Source organism: Heloderma suspectum, chromosome 4 (genome assembly GCF_057233095.1).
Source record: "Heloderma suspectum isolate Gila_16-S chromosome 4, 16-S_ref, whole genome shotgun sequence".
Classification (NCBI taxonomy): domain Eukaryota; kingdom Metazoa; phylum Chordata; class Lepidosauria; order Squamata; family Helodermatidae; genus Heloderma; species Heloderma suspectum.
In genome coordinates, this window is record NC_139461.1 from 18818694 (window position 1) to 18845553 (window position 26860).

Consider the following 26860-nt stretch of genomic DNA (forward strand, 5'->3'; position numbering starts at 1 on the left):
CTGTCAAGCAAGCGAGTGGTAGCCATAATGAGGAAGAGGAACAGCAGCAGCTGACAGTAATGCTAGTGAGCAGGTAGAATTTGTCCACACACCCCTTTAAAGCCATCCAAATTGGTGGCCATCGCTACTTCCTGTGGTAGTGAACTCCATAGTGTAACTATGCACTGTGTGAAGATGTCCTTCCTTTTATCTGTCCTGAATCTCCCACCAATCAGCTTCATAGGATGATCGGTTCTAGTATTTTGAGAGAGGGAGAAAAATGTCTCCCTCTCCACATTCTCCACACCATGCATAATTTTGTGCACCTCCGTCATGTCTCCCCTTACCCTCCTTTTTTCTAAGCTAAACAATCCCAGCTCTTGTAACCTTCTCTCATAGGGGTGATGCTCCAGTCAGCCCCTTGATCATTTTAGTTGCCCTTTTCTGCATTTTTTCCTCCTCCTCCTCCCCACCCCCACCCCCACTACCATTGTCTGGGCGAGAGTGAGAGACAGGTGAACAAGCAGGTTGCAATGCTGAGGAGGAGGAGCAGCTCCAGGGGGCACTTGTCACTGGGCTCTGCTGGTGTGTGGGCCCTCAGCAGCTGCCCAGCCATGCCTACCCTTGGCACCATCCCTATACACACGCACACTAGCATGGTAAGGGAAAGTGACAGAAAAAGACAGAGGTTCACTGGCCCCAACATGTCCCACACAGCCTGTAAAACTAGCTGCTTAAACCATGGCCCTGATTAGAGGTGCATCCTGACATTCCTTCCATCACTTCACATCTGCACGGCAATTTAATTTCATCTCCCCCCACTTCCAGCAGCTCCCACTGTGACCCAAATGTCCACCATTGAACACCTGTCATCTTGTAAGCCTTTCTAAGCAGCTCCCTTTTTCAATCAGAATTGTGACGGGAATCATGTCCAGAAGATAATTGCAGTGTTTATAAAAACGGAGTCTTCTCAGCCTGGGAAAGGGTGGGGGAACGGCCTTGGAGCTGGGCAAAATCCAGGTCAGCAGTTGAGCTGCTACAAATGCCTTGACTTGTATGATGTGTTGCCCTCCCCCAGAAAGCCAGCTTTAGTAGATGCAGCATTTCTGGGACTAGATGTCATTTTTTATTGCAAGCCAAAGGGAGAAAGCTCAGGAGGATACTGGTTGCTCACCAATACTGAGTGACCAGGCAACCGATTGATGCATGCAGTATCCACAACCAGGTAAAAGTAAAAAAAGCAGCATGTTCTTTATGGCAGGCTGCTATCATTTATGTTTATTGCTAGTTTTCCTCTTTTCGGCACTGTTTGGTTGGAACTGCAGGATACTTGGGGCAGGGGACTTCTTTCTTTCTCTTCACTTTTATGATTGATAAGGTTGGGTAGCCACTCTTTTCTCCCTCTATAGCACCTGTCACTCAAAAAAAAACCCACCTGCATGACAGGCTGAAATACAACTGGTGCAGCTTTCCCCCAGCAGCAATGAGGAGAGTATCACCGGTTGAATTTCTGGCTGCTGTCATGCAGGGCTTTTTATTTTTAAAGGTACATCATAAATTCTGCCTTATAAAAGGTGTTTAATCTATATGTATTGACATGTCAACTGTATATAGAACGTTGCTGTGCTACAGACCTTAGGGTTAGTTAGAGACCTAAGTCAACATTAAATTTTCTCACCTGTGTGTGTACCCCCACCCCTATATCTTGCTATACGGGGAGTGGAATTATTTTTTTTCCTAAGGCTGCACTTACTAGAGAGTAAACTCCATGGATTGAACACAGTGGGACTTGCTTCTGTGTAAACATGCAGAGGGATTGCACTGCACAGATCTTTCCGATGACAGCCCCTCACCCCTCCTTCTGCATATGTGGGGAAGGAGATCTGCGATCAGTTTTCCTGATGCCTGGGTTGGAGCAACATTGCTGGAGGGAGGGGCTCAGCCTCTAATCTGTTTTCCTGTACTGTTTTCCCAATCAAAATCCCTCCCCCGCCCCCAAAGCTGCTACTAGCCCTGCTTGGCAAAAGAGAGAAGTACAATATGGGGGCAGCTTCAGAGTGTAGGGGAGGGCAATTTTAATCAGGGGACATAGTACAGAGGAAGGGTGAAGCATCCCTTTCTCCCCTGGAACAGCGAAGCAGATCCAGTTTGACACCCTGTGCCATACAGCTGCCTTTAAGCTATGTAGTAGTAGTATTTTATTATTATTATTATTATTATTATATGGGGAGAGTAGTTTACAGCTCTCTTGTATCATGTTTCATTTGGCCATAAGTGACTGGAGAGTGGGGAGATACATTTTCTCCAGTCATTTGTATGGAATCAGGGAAGAGTAGCTACAGATGGAAAAACTGAGAGTGGGAGGTTTATCTATGCAATTTCCAACATCTAGGGAGGTGGGAAGGGAACTGCTGGCTCGGGGATGCTGGGAGTTGTAGTCCAAAACAGCTGGAGGGCAACAGGTTGGGGAAGGCTTGTCTAAAGGGGAAACTGGAGGATTGTCTTGCATAGTCCGGACAATTTTGCAGCTTTAGCCAGGTGCTTGTACCACCTATCAGACTGGGCTGCCTTGACAATCAGTGATCTGGTTTGGTCACTTTATGGTCTGGACATAATGCTCCTACATGCCCCCAGCCCCTTGTACGGTAATATGTCTTAGTTCACTTACTTCAAAATGTGATACGCCAGGTCTGCTGTCTTTGCGGAAGGGAGAAGAGAACCAGCGATGTTTGAACTTGACAGAATTCTCCAAATGTCACTTCGAAGCCCAGTTCCGCTCACTCTTGTTTTCATTTGCGACCTGTTTTGCTGTTCATTCGAATTATAAAAGGGCACATTTCTGTGCACATTTTTTTTAAAGTGCGCATTTGCCTCTCATTGACTAAAGCATGAACATGCATATTTTTTTGAAAAATGCACATCTCAAACTGCACATTTTTTCAAACATACACTTTTTAAAAACATGATTGAAAGTTTGGGAATGTGCAGACTTTTAAAAAAAAAAATGTGCTCCTGTTTGCATTCAGGGTGAATGCAAACAGGAGCACATTTGTGTGAATGGAGTAGGTTCAGATGATTTGCCCCAAAGTCCTGCTATGACTGTGCCACTGTCTGTTCTGCAGGTTTATAGGTGGAAAAGATGAGAATGGTTGGGAGAGAGCCATTATGGAGTGGGATAAAGTAGAGTCAGACGGAAGTGAAGTTGTAGAAGGGGAGATGATGCAAAGGTGTTCTGGAAACATTTGTGAAAGGCTGGGTATGACTGCTCTGGGAAGGTTGCAAGGCTGATATACCTTTACAAATTCTGAGTAATGGTTTGCCAGCTTTTCTTTTCCTAGTGGGGCTCCTGGGCTTTTTACAGGTGTGTAACTAATAAGAAATGCTGCTTTCCCTCAAGCTTTTCTCAGCCCACAGTGATGGAGAAAGTTTTGCCTGCTGAATTTCTGCTTCTCATCGCAGGGTCCATGCCAGGAAGAGAAAGTTGGTAACCTTACTCTGAGGCAGGTAGACATACCATAGGTACAGCTTTTCCCATCACTGGTAACAAAGGGAAGCTGTTTCAGTTTCAGCATTTGTTTCCTAAGGATTTTTAAAATTATTTTAATTTTTAATTTATTTTTTTCATCTAAAACTGACTGGGGGGAGCCAATGTACAAATTTTGCAACTCATTTGCATATTAATTAAGATAACTTTATTAAATCTGAACTATTAGTTGAGAACTAAGGTCATGCAAGCAAACCTGGGAAGAACTTAGATGAGAGAAATCTCCTGTTCAGGCTTAGCAGTAATTTCTAATTTACTCCTAATTCGCCCATTAATTAGCTCCCTCCCCAGCACACTAAGTAGGAGTTGTCTAGACAATTTTTTTTACTCTGTTTACAAATTTTATCTACTGCTGGATGCTCAGCCTTAAAGAATAACTATGAGCACCATCTTTTTTCTGGCAGGTTTTTTTTTTTGGGGGGGGGACCTTTCACAGTTTTGTGACAGGCAGAAATTCAACAAAAAAGCTTTCCTTTAGGAAACTTCTCACCTGTTGAACTTCTGCCTTAGCCATGCAGTTACTGAAAGGAACAGGTGGCCTAATAAAGAAAATGGGAAGGGGGATAACCACAAGCACAGAAAAATGGGCCATCATAAATACATTTGCTATTAATACCAATTTAAGATGGAGTTCCCCCACCCTTAAAAAAAAAAAAAAAGCTTTGCACTTGCGTCTCCAGCAGATGAGTGAGAAATAGATATTCAACCCATGAAGCTTTTCCCACTATATATATTTAGGGAACCAGGTAGAAAGGAGGACATAGCTCCTGTGCCTTCATAGTGGTATGCAAGCAGGTTGATGCTGCTTGCCAAATAGGGATGAGAACAGCTGTATTAGCGAACAAAACCCCCCAACCAAACAAAAACCATCTCCCCTATTAAACATAAAGAGCTCTCATTCTCTCTTGTGCTTGATAGGAGAGCCAATGTAGTGTAGTGGTGAGAGTGATGAACTGGGAGCCGGGAGAGCTGGGTTCTAGTCCCCACTTAGCCACGGAAGCTCACTGGGTGACTTTGGGCCAGTCACAGACTCTCAGCCCAACCCACCTCACAGGGTTGTTGTTGTGAGGATAAAACAGAGAGGAGGAGGATAATGTAAGCTGCCTTGGGTTCCTTGCAAGATGAAAAAAGGCGAGATATAAATGCAATCAATCAATCTTCCTTCCATTTTTTTAAAATCTACTCAGGTTTTCTGGTAGGCGGTGATGGTAATTACATTTATATCCCGCCATTTTTCCTCTTGCAAGGAACCCTAGACAGCATACATGGTCCTTCTCTTCCTTTTATCCAATCTACCGGCAGAAAAAGGTCCAGTCTGCTACTGGGTCCCTAATAATAAAAAAGGCCTATAGAAAAGGTGGAGGTGTTCGCGGCATAAAGATCAACAGGGTCTCCAACTAATGACTGCAGATCCAACTACTGTTGAGTGCAGAACTAAAGGATCCAGTTGAAAAGCTGGTAACTTTAACAAAAGAATGTGTCACATGGTTGTTTTGTTTATATTTATTAAAATAAAAGGTTGAGAGGGGATAGGGAGAAATAATTGTAGGGGTGGGAGAGATTCTAGAAGGAAGTTTATAAGTAAAGCAATTGTCTCTTTCTAAATCCTTTTTGTAAACACATTTTGATTTAACACTCCTGGTTTGGCTGTTTATCTTATGCTTGTATTTGATCTGCTTCTGTAACAATCTATCAGGAATACTTTTGCAAACAGCTTTCATTGGACACAGTAACTGCTGGTCCAAGGTCTTCTGAGAGGCTGAGAACAATGTGGGAATTTACATCATGCACTGGTGCTTTGGAGTTCAGGAGGCCACCTTTTCAGCTGGTGGCCTGGTCTTGAATGGGCAGTTTCATGAGCAAGGCGTTCGCGGGTGACCCTGAACGTTTATCTCCATCCTGTGAAAAGCTTCACTTGCAGATTTGTGTGCATCAAGCCACTGTTACATGCACAAGAGCAGACTAGGGTAGGGTTTTTTCTGAGCAGTTGGCAATCCTATTTGGGGAACACTTTATTCTTTTATTGTTGTTGTTATTACATAGGTGGTGGTGATGATGATGATTATACATCAGGGGTGTGGAACCTCAGGCCTGGGGGCCAAATCTTTCCCTCTGGAGGTTCCAATCTGTCTCTTGGAGGTTCCCCAGATGTCCATGCCCCCACCTTCCAGTTTTCCCCTCCCCCCCAACCATCAATCATTTGGTGGTTTCCTGGCTTTTGTGCAGTTTTCCCCCCATTCTAGAAGACTGAAATGCCTCTCCTAAGGCTTAGCTACTGGGAGTAAGAGCTTTAAGGTAAAACATGCTGGTATTGGGGGGGTGGCCCACCCCTTTTGCCTTTGGACCTGCTCACCATTTGAATGCACCCCCCTCCCCCACCACCCTGAGAGCTTCTCCGAAATGGAACTCAGCCCTCTGGCTGAAAGACGTTCTGCCAGAGAACCCCAATATACAGATTCGGACTTGCCAACTGACTTATTATTCCGCCCATTTTTTAAAAAAAAATCTGAGAATGGATCCCCCTGCCCACTGCCTAAAGCAGAATGATGCTTGTCCAACCTCCAAAGAAGAAATTCCACAACAGCCACTCCCAGCCTGGTGCCTCCCAGATGTTTTGGACCACAACTTTCAGGATTCCTGACCATTGGGCCATGCTAGCTGGGGCTGGTGGAAGTTGAAGTCCAAAACATCTGGAGGGCACCAGCTTGGGGAAGTCCTATTGCTGTACTTGTCTTATACAGCACCTGGAGCTGGTGCAGGATCTGGTCTTGGCCATTCAGGTCCTAGTCACACCTAGATTAGATGGCTGTAATGTGGTTGACATTGGGCTGCCTTTGAAGGTGGTTCAAAAACTCCAACTAATTCAAAATGTGGCCACCAGCTTAGAGCTAGTGTAGGGTGGCCACTTCTGAATCACAAAAAAAGAGGAACCGCATAGCCAAAAGGAGTGTGCTGATTTGCATACAATTTACATATGCTAATTTATATGTATAGATGCAAATTTAGAATGATTATAATTTACACAAAAATACAGAACATCTCACTGTAGTGTGAAAGACTGTAACCAGGTGACCTGTGTGCCTTGTTCAATCTGCTGCCCAGGTGCTGTTGATGGGCAACTTCAAGGCCCAGCTCTTCCTTCCAATGGTTCTTTATCTTTATACCAGACTTGGACCAAACAACCTCGAAACCAAGGATGCCTTCAAAATAGAGGCCGGTCCTTTGGCAGCCTTTCAAATACAGGACTGTCTTCTATAAAAGAGGACACATAGCCACCCTAGTTGGTCAGACCATATTGTTCAGTCATTAAGTCGTTTCCGACTCTTCGTGACCCCATGGACCATAGCATGCCAGGCCTTCCTGTCCTCCACTCTCTCCTGGAGTGTGCTCAAGTTCATATTCATTGCATCGGTGATGCTATCTAGCCATCTCATTCTCTGCCGTCCCCTTCTCCTTTTGCCTTCAATCTTTCCCAGCAGCAGGGACTTTTCCAGTGACTTTTCTCTTCGCATTAGGTGGCCAAAATATTGGAGCTTCGGCTTCAGTATCTGTCCTTCCAATGAGCACTCAGGGTTGATTTCCTTTAGGATGGACTGATTGGACCTCCTTTCATGCCAGGGGACTCATAAGAGTCTTCTCCAGCACCACAGTTCGAAAGCATCAATTCTTCGGCGCTCAGCCGTCCTTATAGTTCAGCTCTCACAGCCATATGTTGCTACAGGGAAAACCATAGCTTTGATTATACAAACCTTTGTGGGCAAGGTGATGTCTCTGCTTCTTACTATGCTGTCTAGGTTGGCCATAGCTTTCCTCCCAAGGAGCAAGCGTCTTTTAATTTCATGGCTGCAGTCACCGTCTGCGGTGATCTTGGAGCCCAAGAAAATAAAATCTGTCACTGCTTCCATTTCTTCCCCTTCTATATGCCAGGAAGTGATGGGGCCAGATGCCATGATCTTAGTTTTTTTCATGTTGAGTTTCAAACCAGCTTTTGCACTCTCCACTTTCACCCTCAACAAGAGGCTCTTTACATCCTCTTTGCTTTCTGCCATTAGGGTGGTATCGTCTGCATATCGGAGGTTGTTGATAATTCTCCCGGCAATCTTAATTCCGACCTGTGATTCATCCAACCCGGCATTTCTCATGATGTACTCTGCATATAAGTTAAATAAGCAGGGCAACACTATACAGCCTTGTCATACTCCTTTCCCAATTTTGAACCAATCGGTTGTTCCATGTCCGCTTCTTACAGTTGCTTCTTGTCCCTCGTACAGGTTTCTCATGAGACAGGTAAGGTGGTCTGGTACTCCCATCTCTTTAAGAATTTGCCACAGTTTGTTGTGATCCACACAATCAAAGGCTTTAGCATAGTCAATGAAGCAGAAATAGATGTTTTTCTGGAATTCTCTTGCTTTCTCCATGATCCAGCGAATGTTGGCGATTTGATCTCTCGTTCCTCTGCCTCTTCGAAACCCCGCATGTGCTTCTGGTAGTTCTCGGTTCATGTACTGCTGAAGCCTAGCTTGTAGGATTTTGAGCATAACCTTGCTGGCATGTGAAATGAGCACAATTGTACGGTAGTTTGAACACTCCTTGGCATTGCCCTTCTTTGGAATTGGAATGTAAACTGACCTTTTCCAGTCTTGTGGCCACTGTTGAGTGTTCCAAATTTGTTGGCATATTGAGTGCAGCACTTTAACAGCATCATCTTTTAGGATTTTAAATAGCTCAGCTGGAAGACTGTCATCTCTGCTAGCTTTGTTGTTAGTAATGCTTCCTAAGGCCCACTTGACTTCACTCTCGAGGATGTCCGGCTCAAGTTCAGTGACCACACTATCATGGCTATCAGGGACATCCAGATCTTTCCTGTATAGTTCTTCTGTGTATTCTTGCCACCTCTTCTTAATCTCATCTGCATCTGTTAGGTCCCTGCCTTCTTTGTCCTTTATCATGCCCGTCTTTCCACAAAACGTTCCCTTGAGATCTCCGATTTTCTTGAAGAGATCTCTAGTCTTTCCCATTCTGTTGTTTTCCTCGATTTCTTTGCATTGTTCATTTAAGAAGGCCTTCTTGTCTCTCCTTGCTATTCTCTGGAAGTCTGCATTCAGTTGGATATATCTTCTCCTTTCTCCCTTGCTTTTCGCTTCCCTTCTTTCGTGAGCTACTTGTAAAGCCTCATCAGACAGCCACTTGGCTTTCTTGCATTTCTTTTTCTTTGTGATGGATTTCGTTGCTGCCTCCTGAACAATGTTATGGACCTCCGTCCATAGTTCCTCAGGCACTCTGTCTATCAGGTCTAATCCCTTAAATCTATTCCTCATCTCCACTGTATATTCATCAGGGATATAATTTAGGTCATATCTGAATGGTTTAGTGGTTTTCCCTACGTTCAATTTAAGCCAACATTTTGCAATAAGAAGCTCATGATCTGAGCCACAGTCAGCTCCAGGTCTTGTTTTTACTGACTGTATAGAGCTTCTCCATCTTTGGCTGCAAAGGACATAATCAATCTGATTTTGATATTGACCATCTGGTGATGTCCATGTGTAGAGTCGCCTCTTATGCTGTTGGAAAAGAGTGTTTGCTATGATCAGCGTGTTCTTTTGGCAAAACTCTATTAGCCTTTGTCCTGCTTCATTTTGTACACCAAGGCTATGCTTGCCTGTTATCCCAGTGATTTCTTGACTTCCTACTTTAGCATTCCAATCCCCTATGATGAAGAGGACATCTTTTTTTGGTGTTAGTTCTAGAAGGTGTTGTAGGTCTTCATAGAACCGATCAGCCTCAGCTTCTTTGGCCTCAGTGGTTGGGGCAAAGACCTGAATTACTGTGATGTTGAATGGTTTGCCTTGGATTCGTACTGAGATCATTCTATCGTTTTTGAGATTGTACCCCAGTACTGCTTTTCCCACCCTTTTGTTGACTATGAGTGCTACTCCATTTCTTCTACGGGATTCTTGCCTACAGTAGTAGATATAATGGTCACCTGAATTAAATTCACCTATGCTTGTCCATTTTAGTTCGCTGATTCCCAAGATGTCGATGTTCAATCTTGCCATCTCATGACCACCTCCAGCTTACCTTGATTCATTGATCTGACATTCCAGGTTCCTAAACAATATTGTTCTTTACAGCATCGGATTTTCTTTTCACCACCAGACACATGCACAACTGAGTGTCCTTTCGGCTTTGGCCCAGCCGCTTCACTCTTTCTGGCGCTACTTGGAAATTCCCTCTGCTCTTCCCAAGTAGTATATTGGACACCTTCCGACCTGAGAGGCTCATCTTCCGGCATCATATCTTTTAGCCTTGTGATACATTCCATGGGGTTTTCTTGGCAAGAATACTGGAGTGGGTTGCCATTTCCTTCTCCAGTGGACCACATTTTGTCAGAACTTTCTGCCATGACCTGTCCGTCTTGGGTGGCCCTGCACGGCATAGCTTATGGCTTCACTGAGTTACGCAAGCCCCTTCACCACAACAAGGCAGTGATCCATGAAGGGGCAGACCATATTACTCCTGTATTATGCCAGCCTCACCAGCCACTGTTTGATTTCTGGGCCCAGTTCAGAGTGGTGCTGGTGCTGACCTTTAAAGCCCTAAGCAGTCTGAGGCCAGGTTACCTGAAGATTCACCTCCTCCCGAAGAAAACTGCCTAAGCTTTGAGATCAACATTTGAAGCTGGACCCTGATCCATATCTCTCTGGTGCTGGAAGTGTGTCAGGCAGACATGAGGGGCAGGCTCTGGAACATTTTCCCAAAGGAGGCCCACCTGGCCCCATCTTTCTTAGCTTTTAGATGTGCTGTGAAGATGATTTTATTTCAATGGCTTTTTGGCTCTTCTTAATTGCTTGGCTGCCCTGATTTTGCTTTATCAGTAATCCTGTTGTATTGTATCATATTGTATATGTTTTACTGTGTTTTAATGGTAATAAAAAACAAACAACCCAAACTTAGAAATGAATGTATGAACGATTCTCAGGAAGCTTTCCCTTTAAGTTTGACTTAAATCTGTATCGGTGTCACTTAAGCTAGAGCTGTGCGCAAATGGCCTCTCAAAATTCTCCAGAGTATTTGCGGGCAGAGAAAGTGCCCTGAATTTCACTGAATTTCTCCAAGGGGAGGAGAAATTCTCCAACAGTTTCTCACAGATAGGGCTCACCATTGGCAGGGGTTGTAGCACAGCTTCTTTCTTTTTTCCTAAGGGTTTTTGCTTTTTTCTGCTGCCACTATTAAGTGTTGAGGCTTCCACTTTTCCGCATAATTCTCAGGGCATTTTATTATTTATAAATTACTGCAATGTGGGGAAGGGTGCTGTGTGTGTGCGTGTTTCTTTCTATTACACATCTCCCAATTGCTCTGCAGCCTCCCAGGCTGCCTGCACTTCCTGATCTGCAAAAGCCCTGTGGGAGGAATTACCTTACGATGTCTTCCCCTGGGCTTTAACTAAAATGTAGGAAGCTGAGGAGGCCTCAGGCAGCCAGAGAGATGATTGTACAGCGAAAAACAAGACACTTGTGCTCACTCCGCAGCCACCTCCTCAGTAACGTAAGCCCAAGAACCCCAAACCCAGCCCATGAGATTTTCTCCGAAATTTCTTCTCCTTTGAATTTCTTTTCAAGAGCAATTTCTTTTCTATCAAATTGAATGAGAATGGTTGAAAAAAATGTGGGAGAAATTTTCAGCACAGCACTAATTTAAACCATTTGCTTGTTCAATAATAAGCCTTATTGGTACAAGAGAAGATGAGCAAGTGTTTTCCTTATTCCTACAGACAACCTTTTATTTCTTTGTAGGAAGAACCTTGTTCTTCCATCTGCCACCTACACACAGGCAGCCTCGTCCTATGCATGTTTCCTCAGATCCAGGATAGATAACAGGAAGTACTTCTTCACACAGCACGTAGTTAAACTATGGAATTCGCTACCACAGGAAGTAGTGATAGCCACCAGATTGGATGGCTTTAAAAGGGGGTTAGACAAATTCCTGGAGGAAAAGACTATCAGTGGCTACTAGTCTTGATGGCTATGTGCTACCTCCAGTACCAGAGGCAGTACACCAGTTGCTGGGGAACATGGGTGGGAGGGTGCTGTTGCGCTCATGCCCTGCTTGTGGGTTCCTGGTTGACAGCTGGGTGGCCACTGCGTGAGCAGAATGCTGGACTAGATGGACCTTTGGTCTGATCCAGCATGACTCTTCTTACTTAGAAGTAAGTCCCACTGAGTCCAATGGGGCATCCTTCCCAGCTAGGATGTGTAGGATTGCAGCCAAATTCTTCTTCCCATGAAAACGGGTGTCACTCAATCCAATTCTAGAGGCCCTTTCAGTCAGGTATGTCTTTGGGCAGAACACCAATAGGGAACCTCCTCCATGTGTTTTCTACCAAGCATGATATTTGAACCACATAATTAATCCTTGGCAGGCCCAGTGCATAAACAGAAGTGTAGTGTTTGGTTTGGCACAAGGAAACTGCTATGTAACCGGAGGAGCGGAATGCCTTGACCTTTTAATACAAACACCTTTCTTGTGGCAGAATAGAATCCCTTTCTTAAAAAAAACAGAGGGCAGCAAGAGAGAGTGGAGCAAAGACTGAACGCCTCCCCTTGAACTAAGCTTCTCCATCAGACACTCTCACATCCAGCTCACATCCTGCTTAAGCCAAGCTAGTTGACGTTTCTGCTTCAGCCATGTCAATTTGATGGGTTAGCCAAGATCCAGTGTGTCTGGGGCAACATTAATCTAGGAACTCGGCCACAGTTCCTGCTGGGTTGCTAAAATCTGTGCATGTTGCAACCTCAAATGAACAAAATAAACTCTCAGGGAGTCCTGATCTGAACCTCATTTTTCACCTTCATTCCCTTTGCCATGTTGGCAGAAATGAGCAAACAGGTAGCTGACAAGCTGAAGCCACGAGTCAGGCTGGGGACCAGCCACAGTAAAGCCTATGGTTGCCTAGGTCAAGGCAAGTCTGGGCTGCCACAGGAAGCTTTTATAGTTCTATCTGGTGAGGAGGGCCAATGGCCAGCCTGGATGGGTGGAGTTATTCTGGAGCCTGGAACACTTTGTTGCCCAAGTTATGCTCCAGACTATAGCAACAATGGTTCACCAAATGGGGCAGCAGTTTCCAAATCCATGGGATCCTGTTTCAACCTACTAACATATGACCTGAAGTTCCATCATCGGATTGTGGATTTCCTGTTTCCTGTGGCCATCTATAATGGCTTCTAGAGAACATTGTGGCAGTCACTAAAGGGGGACATTGAGTACGTAATCAATGTAGTATGACCAGAGCTTCACCATGGGTCATGGCTGGATGAGGATTTGCAGAACCCACATCCAGCCATGTATGCAGAGAGCCATGTGAATTGGTCACAACTTCTGCAAAATGTTTGTCTTCCATTTATTGATTATTGATTTACTGAATGTATTTCTTAACCGCCTTTCAAGACTATACTGTGGCTTATGCAGCGGCCTGGTTCACACATAATGACAACCCATGGGTTGTTTAAACTATGGATTGTCAGGGCCATGAGCACATTGATTTCTGCACACTCGCCACTTCTGTTTTCAATCAGCTTTCATCAACAACCCAGGAATGCCCTCCTGGGTTGTTTGGTGTGGCATCTAAACCTGGAACCATGCGTGATTGTTGGGTTAAACTCTGGGTTGTTTAACCCTACGACAACCCAGAGTTCTGGGTTCTGCTGCCACATCTAACAACCTGATTGAATGCTGGTTGAAAGCAGAAGTGACAAGTGCACGGGAGGCAGTGCGCTCCCTCCCTTGCTTGCAGCCCTGCCAATTCAAGGGTTAAACAACACATTATTGGCATTATGTGCAAACCAGGTCAATATAAAACAGTGACAAAAAATCAAGACATTGATGCGGCTGGGTCACACAGAATGTCCTTTATCTGAGCTCTGCATCCTGTTGCATGAGTAAGAGTACATTTTAAAGCACAAAAGAGACTGTTCCACGAGGGAAGTGACTTCAGCAATTAACCTGGGTGAGCACCACAGACCCGCTTCCCAAAGACAGAAGTCTTGTCCCAGCTCTGAGACCATGAGTGACACCCAGGAATGTACAGATTTCTTCCCTGGAGTTCTGATTTGTGATAATGTTTGGAGAAGGTAAGAAACAAGCATTGGGGGAGAGAGACTCTTTGCTGTATCTAACTTTCTCTGTGTTAGCACCAGGAGCTGAATAACTGAGTCTACAAAGTGAAGGCTGGGCAAAGCAAACTATACTTGGTTGCAAAAGGCACACCCAAATGCTGAATGGAACTGAACTTTTATGTACAACAAGCCCAGGCTTATAAAAACAAACTTATTTGGTTCTACCTGGCTGTTAGGCAGTGCTCTCCACCCTGGTGACCCCTGTTTACATCCAGGGCTCTCAGCAGACATCCAGGGGTGTTGATTACCTCTGCACCCTGGGGGACCCCTGCTACTATATTTTTGAAGCTGTAACAACAAAGTGACCCTTCTTGGCATGATCTCCTGCCATTACTATTCCACCATTCTTTAGCCCTGTATGAATGGGAGAAGGCCTCACCCCTCTCAAGGGAAGAGTCTCATCCCTTTTGTGCTGAATGGAATCTCTCCTGCAGTTTCTGACATTCTCCATACTCTTCTGCAAATGAGAGAAGACCCCCACTTGACTCTCAAGCACTCTGCACATGCCAGAGTGGAAGGAAGGAGGCTGATGGCAACCACAAATAATGACTGGCTAGGAAGCCTAGCCATCATATGTGAATCCCTGAATTAACTGATATGTTTTGGAGGGAACAATCCTATGCGGATTGACGGTTGCCTCTGAGCCCGGGAGGCAACCACCTATCCAGTGCAGGGCAGGAGGAGTGGTGAGGAGCGGATCTCCTCCCTGCTCCCACCATCCTGCTTTCGTGGCTAGACAGCAGATTTCGGCTGCCTAGCCACGGGACCTTGGAGCGCGGGAAGGGGCAGCCGGACGACACATAGAATGTATCGTCGTACTGGCACTTCCAACCACCCCAGGCCAGCCCCCGGGAACACCCTGTTTCCCCCACTCCATGCGGGTCTTCTGAGCGCAGAATATGGGGCTGATCCGCGCTGCCTATGAGGTGGCGCAGAAGGGGGTAGAGGTCGGTTCCTAGGAACTGACCTATCCTACAGCCCTCTAACCGCTGAGTAGTGGGCATAGGATTGCGCCCTTAAGGTGTGTGTGTGATTAAAGCCTAAACCAGGGTGGCCATGTGTCCTCTTTTACAGAGGACAGTGCTCTGTTTGAAGGGTTGCCAGAGGACTATTCTCTATTTTGAAGGGCTACTCAATTCAACTCCGGTTGAAAGGTAAAGAACCATCAGAAGGAAGAGCTGGGCCTTGAAGTTACCCACCAACAGCACCTGGACAGGAGACTAAGCAGGGAAGCAAACAGGTCATCTGGTCCCAGGCCTCCACACTTTGGTGAGACGTACCGTATTTCTATTTAAATTATAATAATTATGACTAAATGTGCATCTATCCATATAAATTATCATATGCAAATTGGTGCCCTCTTTGGGGGCAATTCACATGTGGCCACTCTACCAGTTGGCCTGGCCAATCAGTGTTACTCCGATGCAGTGCACACAAACACACCTCTGTGCCTTCCTGCTAGCTACCGTCTATACCGTCTGGCATCTCTGCTGTTGTTGGTTGCCACTGATCTGGGCCTGGCTATTTGAGGAATAGGGGCCCACAGGCTTGCAATCTCTGGCTGACAGCCACTTCGACCAATCAGAGCAGCACTGTCAGACATTGCCCCCCCCCACCCATATCATAGATGCAGCCTGCAGCACACATCTTGGATTTGACCAAACTAGGCTGTGGGCGCTGATATGGGAAATGCCTTGTGGTTCCTTCAGCAGGTTTGCGGCAGCAGGATTGCAAAAGTGCAGTCCCAAGGTTTTTGAATCGCACCATTAATTGATGAATCACATGGATTGTTGTTCCGTGAAAGCTCGAAGCCATGGTCACACTTGCAACTGACCCTTTAGTTCTGCAAGCTTGCAAACACACACACACACACACAAGCCCAGGGGCGAATTCTTGACTCTCTGCAATCAATAACCGAACTCTCGTTGCCTGCAACAGGGTCAGAATTCCACCTCGGCCATGAAAGCAGTTGAAATCTTTCCTAGATAAGTCTGAGACAAAGTAAACATACGTTACAAATGATTAGCTAGCTTAACCCCGTTTTTCAACAGCAACAATGTCTTTTATTTGGAAATCTTTCAAACACCCCAGTGAACATCTGAGTGTGTGACTGCAATTAACATTGATTATATGGCACTTTGATCCCCACTCCTCCCCCACTTTTTATTATTATTAAAGGAAAAGGCTGGTTATAAAATGTGGTTAATGTTTAAGCTTTTTGAAGGCATGTTGCACATGAAGGGCATGATCCGGCCAATGTTAAGCAGCTTTGGCTGCAATCCTATAACCACTTAGCTGGGAGTAAGACCCACTGAACTCAGTGGGGTTTACTTCTGACTAGACATGCATAGGATTGCACTATCAAAGTCCCATTGATTTAAAGAGGAGAGAGGAAAGCATGTGCTCATGTCTGTCCTACCAAAACTTCAGCTTCCATCATCTCCAGACAGCATAACCATTGGTCAGGAATCCTGGGAGTTGTGGTCCAAAACATCTGGAGGACACTAGGGAAGGCACAGAAAATCAAGTAGATTTTGTGGAAAATCAAGTGGTACAAAGTAGGGCTGTGCACCGCTTCAGCCAAAACCCAAATCCTGAAGTGGATGGGGTGATTTGGACTGATCAGTCCAGTTTTAGAGTGGGTCAGGATCAGGCCGAAGTTGTCAGGATTGATTCTGAGCGCAGGGAGATAGTTAGCAGCTCAGATTCAGAAGAGGAACAGCCAGAACTGGGGGAGGCATTTTCACAAGCTAGTTCAGACATGGGTAGGCGTGCTTCTCAGGTTACCAACTCCCAGGTGGCTGGGCACGAAGCTTCCTCCTTACCCCCCTCTGTGAGAAGCAGTGAGCAGGAGGAGGAGGAGATTGAGGACTGTGACCTAAGAGATGCAAGGCGAAGGTGCAGAGCTAAGAGAGAAATGTCAGGGGCGGAGCTCAGACAGTCAAACCGGTTAGCGATGCGTGAGAGGCTACGCAGGGAAGCATCATGTGACGGGCGGGACCTCCCTCCCTAAGTTAGCCTAGCCAAAAAGCCTCCCTTTCAAACTGCGGGCAACTTTCGGTGATCCCATTTGAATCCCCTGGAGGCATTCCTTTGCAGCCAGAGAGTCTTCAAGGATTTGCATCTGTAATGCATCTGTGAATAATGAATTAAAGGCGTGAGACTGAAGCCTCTCATTTTGTGTGTGTGTGAGAGAGTGCTTAAGGAAAGAGGGGCCCAAGGGTTTTGTGACAGAAGTGGTCCAAAGCAGGTCGGATTGATCCAAAATGCTTCGGACTGATCTGGACAGCTGCCTGCCCAGCTGCGCGAGCCCCCTGCTCCTTACCTGGACCCATGGGGAGCGCCACAGCCTGCGCCCTCTTTGCAGGGTTCCCATTTTCTTTTTAAATGGTGACTGTTCTTCTTCTAGTAATTAAATGTTGCATGGATTGCAGCTGTAGCCATCTATGCAACATTAAAGGTGTAAATGGACCATTTATGCCCGTAATGTTGTGCAGATGGCCCTTTTATGGCTGCAATCTATGCAACATTTAATTTCTGGAAGAAGAGTCACCATTTTAAAAGAAAATGGCAACTCCCTCGAAGGTGGGGGCAGCTAAGGGCACTCCCCACAGTTCCAGGTAAGGAACAGGGGGCTTGCACAGCTGGGCAGGGGTGGTGCACAAGTGGGCGGGGGGGCATTTGGATGTCCAAATCCCACTTCAGCTCCAGAGTCTGTAGTGGGTCAGACCGGGTCTGAATCAGGCCAAGGAGTGTCGGGGCTGATTCGGAAGCCCTGAATCGACCACAGAAGCGGGTTGTGAGGGTCCCTGCACAGCCCTAGTACAGAGTTCCTGGAACTTGACTGTTTCAGACCACAGATTGGGGAGTCACTTAAATTAGAGTCTGATGCAACCCTACACACACCTTACATGGGAATAAATCCATTGACCTCAGTGGGGCTTATGTCTGAGTAGACATATATAGGATTGCACTAATGGGGAGTATCCCTATTTTATTTTCATCAGTGAAATATTAGAAGGTTGTGCCATGGGAAAACCCAGTTGAAAGCCTTGAGTGTTTGCAACAGTTTTCAGTTCCATATTGATAATTGTTTTGCGTGGATGAAGAACCTCAGGCCAGGAGGCCAAATATGGCCATTTGGGGGTCCCAAGCCAGCCCTCTGGAGTTCCCCAGAAGGGCATGCCTCTTCCCCTGGCCTCCTTTCCTCTCAAATGATGGTTTCCCAGGTTTGGGGCAGCATTTTCCCCATCCTGAAAGGTTGAAATGCTTCTCCTACAGCTTAGTTTGGGGGTTGGACTCGATGGCCTTGTAGGCCCCTTCCAACCCTACTATTCTATGATTCTAGTTACTCGCAGTAAGAGTTTAAAGCTAAAATATGCTGGTATTTTGGACCCACCCTCTTTTGCCTTCAGCCCCACCCACCCACCACTGGAATGCAGCCCCCGAGAAGTTCTCCAAAATGGAATTCAGCCCTTAGGCTCAAAGACGTTCTGTACCCCTGCTGTACTGTGCATTCAGATCTGCTACAGTGTTTCTGACTGAGCTTCTACTTGCCTGAAATGACTTACGGCACAATCCTATGCATGTTTAGATAGAAAAAAGCCCTACAGCTCCCAGCATCCTGCCATCAGCCATGTGGGCTGGCGAATGCTGGGGTTTGTAGGATTTTTTCTGTCTAAACATGCACATGTTTGAACCCTTAAGATATTTGTATATGCTAAGCATCCTTACTATCAACAGAGCTCTTATTTTTGGCACAATCCTACTGATTGCACCCTCGCTGTTCGGAAGCCTCTGAACTCAGAGGCTTCCGAGATTCCCATGCCCTGCCATGCTGAAGCTGGCAGGGCAGGAGGAACGGTGGAGGTGATCTTCACCTCCCCATCCTCCATCTTTGGCAACTGAATTCTCAAAATGATCCTGAAATCAGCCAAAATAAACTTATAGCTGAGCAAAACCAAAGCTGACAAATTTGCCAGTCTCAAGCTGGAAGGCTTCAGTGAGAAGGAATGGAAAAGAGCCTTGCCTGCATCCTTGGAGAGCTATAGGTAAACAATGGACTAGATGGGCTAAGGGTCCTTGACTTGCTATGAGACAGTTTCAGTGAAAGTCAGCTTCTTCCCAGCTTCGCAAATGAAATGATAAATAGGCATCCAAGCAAATCAAAAGCTGGCTAAGCCATCAGTCTCACCCTTTCCTCGATGACTGGCTGCCCACCATTTTATTTTTTTAAAACACTATAATATTATTTAACCATTCACCCTTTCCTCCCTAAGACAATAGAGAGCAAAAACTCAACATTTTTAAAAAGTGCAAAATTTTTCTAGACATTGACTTAGTTCACATATAATGCTAACCCATGGTTTATTTAACCCATAGTTTGTCTGGCAGATGATCAAACAAACTGTGGTTTGTTTTCTCAATCTCTGGGGTGTGTTCCCTCCTCCTTCCCAATCCATGATTTAAACAACCTAACACACAGCCTAATAACAAACTATGGGTTCTCTTTCTGGGTTGTTCATGGTTAACAAACCACGGTTTCTTAGTGCAGCCATGTTCACACATCATGTCAACCCAGAATTCACCCATCCAAACCATGGGTTAGTGTTATGTGCAAACCAGGTCAACAGTGGAAGTAGGGATGTCAGAGAAACCCACAGCAGAGCCAAATGAGTTCAGATTTTCATGAATCTGACCAACAGATTCTGCATTGGAATGACTTTTCCCCTGTCTGGCGGATTCCACAAATTTGCGGACCATTTTTCTAACTTTCCCAAATTTTGCACAAATTTTGTCACAGAAAAATACGCAAAATTTTTAAAACAAGGCCAAAAATGTGAATTGCCACCATAGGCTAAAACGTGAAAATGTACATATGGGGGAAATTTGTGCAAATTTGGAAATAATCCAGTTCCGCGATGGGCGGATGACAGAACAAAAGGAGCTTGACAGTCCATGAAACACAGATGGAACAGATTTTACATAGTCCATACATCCCTAGATGGAAGTTTACTGCTTGGTTACAGCTCTTCAAACTTGCAGAGCTTTGGGGGATTTTTTCTTCAGAGCTCAACCTGTAGCGGTAAGAATTATTGGATCAATCACTGTAAGAAGACATCCTCCAATATTGGGGGTGGGGGTAAAGAAAATGTCCAGGTGTCTAACATCTAATCTTTTATGCACTGGATCTTATTGTATTGTGGTTCCCACTTCACAAGCCATGAGACGTTCAGGGGGAAGAAGTGCAAAAATTAGTTTCTTTTGGATGAGACAGCACTGACAATTTGTAGTATCTTTTAAATATCTGTTTTCATCCCAAATATGGAAGCAGAACATAGAGGAAGCAAATAAAGTCCTAAAGCAGGCAGTACAACCACAGATCCTGCATCAGATTACCACAGAACAACTTTTTCTGCTACGTCCAGCCAAAAACCCATCATGGAGGGGGATAATAAGCCATCATAATAAGCCCCACCATCACCCATGCATTGGGGGGGGCATAATTACCCTCAGCAGTGCAGCTTGTCGTGTCATGTAAGCCCAGCTAGAATGGCTTGTTGCCATGGATAACAAGCTACCCAGAACACTACAACATCCCATGGGTTCTGGATGGCTTGTTACCCATGGCAACAAGCCATCCTGGCTGGGTTTGCATGATACCACAAGCCACAGTGTCATGTGAAATCTGCCCAGCATGTGACCAGCATGTGTGGTGAGTGAAATAAATCACTGTGGCTTATTTCCCTCTCCATGATTGTGCAAACTCAGTCACTGTGTCCCTCTCCCAAACTCTGATAGGTGTCACATTCCCAAAGCTGAGAGATTCTAGGCCATGAAAGACCACCAATTCCTATGGCTTACATCCCTGGTCACCCATCATTTGTCATTGAAAAAGGTAAGACAGGACCAATTAATGCTAAAAAAGGCAGCCAAACTTGTAACACCATCCTTCTCTCAAAAGAGGTGTTCTTTGAACCTTTGAAATACTAGATAGCCTACATTTCATCCTGGGAAAATAAAACAAATGGGCAATTAGACAAAAATTAAGAGTGTTAATTTCATAATTCAAGGTTGAGGTTATTCATTTGGTGGCAATATCCAAAATCCAGGGTCTTGTATTCATCCCCCATTCAAGGTTGGCCCATGACATTTTGCCACAACAATTAGTTATACTGCATGCTCGTAGAGGTGTACCCCCAAATCCCTTAAAATATCAAGTCACATGCTGCATGCTGCTTCCTTTTCACCCCTAAAAAGTCCTGTTGTTTGTGCAATGATTCAGGAGAAGTACTGTCTTGGGTATTTGGAATAAATGATTGGGCAAATTGTGTCGATCCAAGAGAAAACAGCTGTATTGGCACACTCTTGTCTCACCTTTTTCCCCAGTTCTTTCAGCCTTGAGTGGATTTGTTGTTCCACTTGGATCGAAAATGTCAGCAAATTCCTGGCTTCTCAAAATGATCAATTTCTTTGCAGAGCAGCATTCCTGAAGTTTGTTCTAGTCAGTTCTGCGCTTTGGACTGGACTTTGGTTCACAGTGTATTTTACACCTAGCAATTGCCTTCTAGGCTCATTCTTTGTAAATACAAGGGTCTTGATTTGTCTTTGAAGGGGAAAAAATGGCCCTTTGCAAATGGTAGTTAGCCAGGGGCTTTGTCCCCAATTGCACAAAACCTAGGAATACAAGAGAGCTTTTAACAACAAATGTTGTTGTTTTTAAAGAGCTACACCAGCAGAACAGAAGTTGGGAATATTTATGCATTGGTTACCCTAAAAGAGTTGGGAAAGTTTGACAAATGATAAATGGAAACATTATTGCCAGCAAGATAAACTGTGCTCCCCTTTAGAATCCCCAGTGGGACCAGCAAAGGCTGCAGTCATAGTTTAGAAAGAATTAGAGAGACCAGGAGCTGGTGTGCAAAACTGAACACATCTATAGGTTTGCTGTGTAAAGGCAGAACATGTTTTCTGGTATGGGGTATGACCCTCCCTCTCGATTTTTACTTTTAACAAATGTTTCTGGCCTCATGGATACCAGCTGAAGCTTTGGCAATATGGAGGTAGTGTTTTGTTCTGGCTCATTATGAGGTTTTTGGAAATCTGGTGGCAATGCATATCTCATTTTGTAAATTAGACATTCAGTAGAGATTATTTCCCGTGATATGGCATCCAAAGACCAGCATGCAACCTGTTGAAAGAGAGGATTGTCTCTCCCTTGGAGCTATCAAATGGAGAGAAATGTTATCAACTACCTCCATTACCAGAGGCAGTGGGCCTATGTAAACCCGTTGCTGGGGAACATGAGTGGGAGGGTGCTGTTGCACTTATGTCCTGTTCGTAGGCTTCCCGTAGGCAAGTTGTTGGCCATTGTGGGAACGGAATGCTGGACTAGTTGGACCCCTGGTCTGATCCAACATGGCTTTTCTTATGTTCTTTGGACTCTTGGACCAGCCACATTTTGGCTGGAGATTGAACCAATCTCTCTTGGAGAGAGACAATCCTTGGAGTCCCACCACCACCCCCATCCTCAAACAAGCTCAGAGAGAACAGCCTAATACAGAGCCCCCCAACCTTTTTGGACCCATGCGCTATATGATGCCACCAGTATCAGAGGTAGTATTCCTCTGTACACCAATTGCTGGGGAACATGGGCGGGAGGGTGCTGTTGCGCTCACGCCCTGCTTGTGGGTTCCCAGTCGACAGCTGGTTGGCCACTGTGTGAACAGAATGCTGGACTAGATGGACCCTCGGTCTGATCCAGCAGGGCTCTCCTTATGTTCTCATGTTCTTATGTTCTAATCCCATGCATGTAGAAAAAGTCCTACAACTCCCAGCATTCTCCATCTAGCCATACTGGTGGGGGAATCCTGGGAGTTGTAGGACTTTTTTGCTGTCAAAACACGCATAGGATTGCACCTTCAGTGCAATTCTTTGTCTTTTGATAAGTTAGGGAGAGAGGGAAGTATAGCTAGCCTCCAGGATGAAGGGGGAGACAGAATTGACCGGCTACAGATGCTAGTGCAAACAAATGCAAGCTTGCAGGTGCCTAGATTTTAGTAAGAGTGCAAGCCCGGATATATTGTACACACCTCTCGATTATGATGCTGTGTTTTGATATCTGATGGTCAATGTGAGCCACTTTGGGCACAGGCTGTTGTGGGGAAGTGGCAATTAAATTAAATCACCTAAGACTCTTTTCAGAGTTAGGCAGAATGAAGTGGGAAACTGAGTTCATTGATTTCTGAGTGGTGACAACCTTGACTACAAGTGGGGTGCGTTCATCGTGTTTGTTAACACTTCTCCATGGAAAAAGCTCCCTGACTGTAATAAACTAGCACAATCAGGAGTGGGCTATGCAAATGCTTTCTTTCTAAATCAGGGGTGTTAGACCTCTCTCAGCCCCAGAATCAAATTGAATTTGGAGATTCTCATGAGGGGCCAGAGAGCCTTTATCTCCTCAGTTAATATGAAAAATTCATCAAGCTTTTCTGTTTTGTTTTGGCAAGCGCCTTTTCCCTTTAAAGTGCATTCTTTCTCCTTGCTTTCCCTGTGCTGGCGGTCCCCTGCTCTTCGGGAGGGCGTTTCTGTAAAACTCTTTTGTCTTAAAGTGCTTTGGGTTCAAAAGCATGAGTTGTTTATTTCCTCCAAGCTCTCCCGCAGGCCCTGTTTTTGGATCGGATACGTTGCAAATTACTCACTACCGTAAGTTGGCTTCCACTGCAACCATTATGAGTCAGTCTTGCCTCCCTGCTCGCAGATGTCACGAGGATGTGTCTACTGTCAGTGTATTGATTCCATATTACTTGGAGTGCTTTGTAAGTTGCCCATTAGGGATACACACAACTGCACCTGAAACAACTGTTCTTCTTTGGAAGATTTATTTGAAGGTCTTCAATTTGGGGTGGTTGGGGAGGTGATATGGATGACAAGACCAATCTCTCACAGACCTTATGCTGATCTCGTTGAGCCTGGGTGGTCGTAATAGTAGCACTCCTTCTAATAGCAAACACGGGGCTGCATGCCAACAGAAATGGAGCCAAAATGGGGTCACTGAGAAAACAGAGGGAGGTATCAGCATGCCTGGGGGGAGACAGTGAGATTTTCAGAAGTCCCCCCCCCAACCCCATAAAAACCTAACTTGAGGACAATAAATAAATAAAGAGCCAATGAGAACGGAGCATGCTCAGTAGCTATGGTATGTTGCATATCAGTTGGAAGAGAAAAATGGAAAACCTGGAGGGGGGGAAGTGGAATGGCCACTTGAACAGAGGCACTCCAGTTAGAACAGAAGGGTGCACTGCAACATTTTGTTGTAGGTCCCCCATTTGTTGGATGGATGGATGGATGGATGGATGGATGGATAGATGATAGATACACACACACACACACACACACACACATGGGCATGCTTCAGAGACAGTGTGACATAGTGGTTAGAGTGTTGGACTTGGGGTCAAATCCCCCAGTTTCCCAAGGGATAACTTTGGGCCAATCATTTTCTCTCAGCCAAACCTACCTCGTAGGTTTGTTGAGAGGATACAATTAGGGAAAGTGAGCCAAGCCTGCACTCCTTGGGGGAGGGGAGTGGTAAAAAACGTAAGAAATAAATCCTTGTGGATACAGGGCTCACATGGGGGGCAGAGGAGGCTGCATTGGGTCAATAACAGCACAGTACATTTCAGATTCTGCCAAGCTCCACCCATGATAACTCAACAGATTGTATTTGGGCTCCGCCTATGACTGGTCTGGTTCTGCCCCAGTCCCCCTGATTCCTTTAGACATGGCCCTAAAACAGCCTGGCTCTGCCATTGGCTTTAGCATAACCCCTCCCTACTTGGGGAGGGGCATTTTTAAAAATCCATTTTTAAAAACCATTTTTTCAAAATCAAACATTGGCAATGCTAAGTAAAGAGAGCCAGTGTGGTGCCGTGGTTAGAAGCAGCCTCCCCCAACCTGGTGCCCTCTGGATGTGTTAGACTACAACTCCCATCATCCCCACCCAGCCATGTTGGCTGGGGATTATCGCCATTCAACACACCCAGAGGGCATCAGGTGGGGAAGCCTGGGTTAATTTGATTAGGACTGGTGAGACCTGAGTTCTAATCTCCACTTGATTATGAAGCTCACTGTGAATTTGCAGCCTTGGCCCAAACTCTCTCTCTCTCTCTCTCTCTCCCCCCTAAACTACCTCACAGGATTGTTGTGAGAATACAATGGCAGGGACCACATCCACCCTGAGCTCCTTAGAGCAGGGGTGGGGAATCGTTTTTTGGCCCAAAGGCCATATTCCATTTCGGGGAAGCTCTTGGGGGCCACATTCCAGTGGTAGGCAGGAGAAGCCCTTATCTCCAATCAGTTGCTGATCGGAGCATTTCCCTCCAGGGCAAAGGGGACGGGGCCAGGAGAAGAAGCTGCCGACCAGATGGGGAATCGGGGAGCTGGAGGATCTCCATCTCTGCCTTAGAGGAATGCTGGGATCAAAGTATAATTGAAAATAATAAGAGAACGTATCAAATGCCTTTGAAAGTCCCATGCCAAAGGTTGCATTTTTCTCCCCTCCCACCTTTTCTTTGAACAGGTAATCACAGAATGCAGAGAGAGGGTTAGAATAACAATGTTTGGTCCAAAAGAGTTTTACCAAGACAAAAGGCCTGTTCCCCAAAGGTCATTTCAGATAATACCAGTTAGACACAATACCAAGGGATCTTGAAAAGCCATGTTACACAGAACAGAAGTGGGTTTTTAAGTTGGCTTTGTTTCCTGGAATAATACCTTGGGAAGTGAGCTTTCACTGCCCCACAAAGCAAATCAGATGGTGAAATAATGAGGCATTTTCAATGCTGGATTTTACAGCTCACTAGCTTCTATGTTAGTACGCAAGGGTTGTGATTTATTGATCACCATTTCCTTATGCTTAATTGTGAGCTGCAATTAATTAGCCAGGGACAATGGTCCAGAAAGCCATGGCCCCATCATTGAGCTCTGTCCGGCAGGGACTTTGAGACACACACAGAGGCCACCTGTGTCCCCAAATACATAGGTTGTTATGAGTTTCCAATCAGATTTCTATCAGTAGGACTATTGGTGTGGGTTGCTGTATTTGGTGAGGCAACACCTGGCTAGCACTGACAATAGGATGGCCACTTATGCATCACTAGAAAAGAGGATAAAAGAGAACACAGATTTGCAATATATATATATATACACACACACATTGACATGCTAATTTATATGTATTGCTAACTGTAGATGGGCAACTTCAAGGCTCCTGCCTGCTGCTCCTTCTTAGGGTCTTTATCTTTAAATTGGACTTGGACTGGTCAGCCCTTCAAACACAGGGTGCCATCAAATAGAGGACTGTCTGCTGTAAAGTAGATGGCCACCCTACCACCAACCACCGTTGAAATGAATTAAGAGGCCTGGGGGTGTATTGTGTTGTGGGAACTATCTGAGGAGCCCTCTACATGGCACCGCTTTCAACCTTCACTCCGTTGTAACTGCGCAGCATTGTAGCTGTGAATCAGCTTCTGTTATGGTACATCATGCACGGTTTACTGCAGAATTCTCCAACAGGAAAATCCGCTGTGCCCTGACACATAGCTGTTGAAGAGATGTAAACTGCTGCAGTCATGCTGCTCTTTTTTTATCATTATATTTAAATGCGCAGCTGCACAGGCATGTGAAGGTGATGGTGCGACACTTCGGGTTTTAGTGGCTGTTTTGCATTTTCGGGGTTCTTTTGTGCCTGTCTGTTCCTCATTAGGTAAAATGTGGGTGGTCTGCTCCTTTGTTACCATCCCAACTGTTTGGCAGTTCTCCAGCCCAAGACTCTCATGATGGTTCACACACGCCAAGGCGTGTGCCCATGAGAGGTATGTGCCTACCCTTCCATCAGAATGGGATCGGAGCCCATAGAGCCCCAAAGCAGTTCTGATTCTGAGGAAGAGATAGAAACCGTGGGAGAGGAACCCACACGCTGTTCAGAGCTGCTGCCGGAGGGAGAGTTCCACCCTGCTCACATTCCTGAGAGTGGTAGTGACCCTGGCAGGCAGGGGGAGGGAGGGAGAACTGGAGCTTCGGGATGCTAGGCGCGGTGCAGGGACAAGTGGGAGATGGAGGGCGCCGAGAGGAGGCGCTCAGCCTGCTTGGCGCGATGTCAACA

General features: G+C 45.6%; 1 protein-coding gene across 14 annotated transcripts in view; it reads left to right on the top strand.

Moving 5' to 3' along the window:
* The first annotated feature begins 1097 nt into the window (after positions 1-1097).
* Positions 1098-26860, top strand: part of NDRG1 (N-myc downstream regulated 1) — a 109197-nt gene continuing 83434 nt past the window's right edge. For 8 of the 14 annotated variants that reach the window (XM_084848777.1, XM_084848781.1, XM_084848778.1 and 5 more), the window contains exons 1-2: positions 1098-1204; positions 14822-14964. The gene's annotated coding sequence lies outside the window, so the exon portion shown is untranslated. The remainder of the gene's footprint in view (positions 1205-14821; positions 14965-26860) is intronic. The other 6 variants (XM_084848780.1, XM_084848772.1, XM_084848782.1 and 3 more) reach the window with 1 other exon arrangement.